This window comes from Nicrophorus vespilloides, unplaced genomic scaffold (assembly GCF_001412225.1).
Source record: "Nicrophorus vespilloides isolate i.1.1-1 unplaced genomic scaffold, Nicve_v1.0, whole genome shotgun sequence".
NCBI classification, from domain to species: Eukaryota; Metazoa; Arthropoda; class Insecta; order Coleoptera; family Silphidae; genus Nicrophorus; species Nicrophorus vespilloides.
Window position 1 is genome coordinate 1 of NW_017098283.1, and position 5,024 is coordinate 5,024.

Sequence of the window (5,024 nt, forward strand, 5' to 3'; positions counted from 1 at the left end):
TAATTAATTCTTCAAAAAAGAAAGTCATATTTTCAGTTTTACTATATTTTTTGTTTGCAATTATTATTTTGTTTTCATTTGTTTAATGTTTCTTGATTAATTTCGCATTCTTGATCACAGTTTTCATAATTTTTATATAGATTTCATAGTAAATATTAAAAAATGAATATGTCTTAAGTAAGCAAAGTTTTGAAATACTTAAGTCGTTTCTTGATATTATTTATAAAACTTTCATTAATTTTTGAAATTTATTTTAAACTCGATAAGTTGACTGGAACTTTTTTTTATAATTTGAAGACTTAATCGAACATAATTTAATTCATTTCTTAAAGCTTATCTTATTTTATTAACAATATCTAAAGATTGTAATTAAATTCCTTAAACTCTGCATGATTCCTCAAATTTCAATTGACTTTGTCAAACTTTTACTTAATTTTGACAAAGTTTACTTTTATCTTTGATATTTTTTTTTTCAATATGTTATGTAATTTTTCAGTTTTCTTAGAGATTATGTGAAATTTTATCTAATGAATATGTAATAGGCAAATTTCTTAAAGAAAATTATTTATCAATGAAAGTTTGTGAATAATTTAATAATTACAATTAATTGAATCACTTGAAGATGTTTAATTTCTTCGATAATTTTGTATTGTTTTTTTATTTTACAGATTCGATGTGTAAAGATTGATATAATTTCGATTCGGATTGTGATCTCGTTTCCTATGGAACGGTCAGGACTGACTAGGATAGCGGAGAGGTGAGGTAGGTGGGAGCCAGGAGGTGGAGGAGGAGGAGGGAAGCCTCGGAATCAGTGGAAAAAAACATTTTGAGGATCGTCGGGTGTGCGTCTGAAATTAGCGTCGCTATTTCTGGAGGTACCGATGGGGGGGTCGTACCCGGTATGGTGTGCTCTACGTAAACTGATAGCTCGCACCTAGTGTTCAGTCGCCCCGAGACCGTGTGCTACAGCCGCGTTCACCGTAAGTACACCTCCAATTACAATCTCCATATACACATTGTGTATAATACAACAACAAAAAAAAAACTATACACCATTTTACCATACCAAAAGCAAGCATATTTCCAATTATATATATAAACAGAATACAGCATTAATCCCATCACCAAATACAAATAATATATATATATTTAGTGTAAGGATCAGATTTATAACATAGATCTTACGTAGATAGAGTAAACAGCACACGAAAATACCAAAAATAAAGTCGCGAAACGGCATTTATATATCATCAAATCCGTTTCGGATTGAGAGCATTCGCGAGTGAACAGCTTCGACGAGCGGTTCTCCTTTACTTTAAAAAAAATCTCCCTTCGGCCCAAAATACCCTTAAGGTAGGTACTTATTTAAGAGATTCAACATTTTTATGAACAAAATGGATTTTTTTTTATGGAAAAAATCATTTTTTTTTAATGAAAAATTTCAATCAAAGTATCCTCAGGTTGTTTATATCGACTTCAACTGTCAAACTTTAGCAAATTCACAACTTTCATACTCAATTTTTTCAAATAAATTTATACAGAAATTATGCAACACAAGTTGCAAAATGAAAATTAATCAATTTTCTAACTAACCCATGTATATTTCATTAAGATCACTTGTTGATTCAATTTTTTTTTGTACACATTAACTTTCAATCTTTAGTAAAATTTATATAGTAAATTTCTTAAACTATTAACTATTTGTTTCATGTATATAATTTATTATTTTAGAGATTATTTAAAGAAAAATATAGAAAATTTTCATACAATCGTGGCAATGTTATAATTGATTGAATTTGCAGCCATAAATATGATTTTTTTATTTCTACATTTCTATTGAATTTCTTAAACACTAAGTAGATTAGATTTTTATAATTATCATTAATTTGAACTACTAAATTGAATTTGAACTACTGAAGATTATTAATTAACTAATAGATTATGTAAAAGAATCTGCACTACATTCGTGTCAGTTGGTCTAAATTTAAACGACTGTATTGAGTCCAGAGCCGAAAATAACGAAACTAAACACATCGAATTCCCTAAATTTATACAAACAGAAAGACGTAACACGTTTTTCCTTATTATTTATACAATTTAACAATTTACATATTGATTTACAAATTTACTTTCAAATCTTTTTATAGATTGAAAATTTCAACTTTTACTTGAAGTTTAATTATTTAACAAATTTTAATTTAATTTTTAATTAGAAGTGTATAAACTATTATACAAAACGAAATTGAAATAAGAAATGAACAGAAAATATACGTTTTCTTTATAAATGGGAATTGCGTATAGAATTACCAAGGAATGTAATAATATCTATATAAAGTGATGAAAAGAAGTAGTCTTTTCTTTTTTAGAGAAAATCTGTTTGGGTTTAAAGTTTCAACGAACAAAAAAAAAACAAATAGAGAAAGGAAAAGTTTGTGTGTGTGTAAAAATAAATAAATGCAAAATGGAAATTGTGCCGCACAAATTTGGCGATTTTAAAAATAAATTTTCGGGCGGCGCAGCTCGAATTATTTTTTTTTTATTATCAATAAAGTGTATTTTTATCAGAAGAGTTAAATTTATAATAGATTTATTTATAATGTTTCCATTGTCAATATTTTGCATCAAAAAAATTTTTTATTATAATTTTTCTTAATTATTGGTAATATTTTCATATGGGAATCAATCAAGATCTAGTAGATTCTAATGTGATTTTCTTTTGTTTTTTTAGAATTTGATTTTCATAGCACGTTTGATTTTATTGTATTTCTATTAAATTATTTCATTCTTTATTGTAATTCATAAAATTTTGAAATGTTTACAATTATACAAAAGTATACAAATTTTTCATTTGGAACACAAATATTTAAGCTGACCAAAAAATTATCAAACCAATTTGTTACGAAACTTAAGTCATATTATCTTTTATTTTTGTGGTCGACAAGATAAAGTTGGGTAGGAGATGATTAAGCAGCAAATAACTGAATCATCGTCGATGACTAAAAGCCATTATTATGAATTTTGAAACAGGAAAAAGGAAAACCAAAAGTCGAACCAATTTTCGAAATCTGTTTATAATTTTTGCACATGCAAATTGTCGATGAATGAAATCACTCGCATCGATTGCACCAAAGTCTATACTCAATTGCAGCTACGTTTGTTTCGCAACATCAAAGCAAACAATGCACGTGGAAATGCATAAAGTGCGTACATCGCTTTCTCGATCGTTTAGCAATTGCTCAATTACAATAAGAAAAATAACAATAAAATTTGCAATCAGAAATTCCAATTGATTTAACTATAACTAATTATTAATGATTGTTTAATAATATTTCGTTAAGATTTATGAAAAAATCTTCAATTTCAATAAGTTTTAAGCTTGTATTTCCATCATTGTGTTAACTAATAGATTAATTTCTAATAATATAACTTTGAGATGTTAAAGAATAAGGTTTTAGTAAACTTATAATATATTTATTTGCAATGATTCGTTTTAAAATTTGAAGAATATCGCGTTTTTTACAATTCTTTTGATGATCGATCGATCCTGCAAATTGAGGATTTTCGATTGAGGCAGGAAAGATTTATGTATCACGATATTAAATTCATTAAACCTGAATTCCAACGTCCATTTGTGAATGGGCAGAATGTTAACAATTTCCTTTGGATTCTTGAAAGCAATTGGTTTAGTTGGAAATCTTCGGTTAACGGAGCTTCGACTCAGTTAGATCATTAATTGAAATACAGAGTCTGCGACTTGATTGATTGATTGTCGTAAATTTGTACAATTACACTTACTTTGAAATAATTTACAAATTCTTGATTAAAACAGTCTCTTAAAAAGCATATATAAATTTGAAATTTTTAAATTAACAGATTTCATTCATGGTTTATTAAACTTTGATTATTTAATTGACAACTTTTGGTTAACTTTATTTGATTAATTTATTAAACTTGTATCATTGATACAAATTGCAATGTTAACTTTTAATTATCGATAAAACTTTCCAATAGGTTTTTGAAGATTGAATCTAAAGCATTTCTTAGTGAATCTACAGAATCATTACAGAATGAAATATGCATGCGAGTGTACTTTTGCTTATTAGAAATTTGCAGTGTTTTCATCGTTTTATTATTTATTTTCTCTTAGTACGAGACGTGTCGCTATTTACCTTATGTAATTTGCATCGCGTAGAATCACGTTTGATTTACCGTAAATCAGCGTCGTTCTCTGAATTATTAATAAACTCTATAATTCGAAAGATCGGAATTTCGATTCATCATATTTGATTTTGCAGATAATTCAGATTCAGATTTTCTTTACATTCGCGTAACGCAATTGCGTAATTGTTGGGAATTATGCAAGAAGCGCCGGCGTCTTTTGAGTGAACCGATGCATACCCTTAAATGGGTTTCTGATTGACGGTCGGATCCGGTCGATCATTAGAAAGTGATGGATTTGATTGGTTCTACATAATTTTTTTGTTTTTTTTTTTGAACGTGTATGAAATGAAGGGAAACTGAGTTTTGTTTCTTTTTTTCTTCATCTGATTATGGATGGAGGTTGAAGAATGAGAGAAGAAGTAATATGAGCGTATTTGCATCCAGTTTTGGGCATGGTTTTAACAAGCCGCGCTGAGAACGAGAAATGTCGCTCTCCAACAGATGGCTTTTCTGGACTTGACCCAAAGACAGCTCTGCTCATTGCGCGACTCTCTGTTTGTCGAGGCACGTATCAAATACCTCGTTTAATCCGGATTTAGTTGATGCATAACTATAGAATTAGCCGCAGTTTGAATAACTCGTTTAGTCCGAAATGAATTTCAATGGTGTTAAATATTGATGCATTGAATCTGTATTATAAATATGAATACCTCGTTTAGTCCGAATTGTTGCTTAACTATAGAAATTTGAATTATTTGATGGCTTCAATCTGTATAGTAGTTTGAATACCTCGTTTAGTCCGGATTGATGCATAATCTTAAATTGAATGTAATGTTAATGGTTGTTTGTTGTTGTTGATATTT

General features: G+C 28.3%; 1 long non-coding RNA gene across 1 annotated transcript; it reads left to right on the top strand.

The window, feature by feature from the left end:
• Window positions 1-794: 794 nt before the first annotated feature.
• On the top strand, window positions 795-1,207 carry LOC108562080. Its single transcript, XR_001891045.1, has 2 exons — window positions 795-980; window positions 1,154-1,207. It is a non-coding gene; the product is annotated as an uncharacterized LOC108562080 (long non-coding RNA).
• Window positions 1,208-5,024: the final 3,817 nt, after the last annotated feature.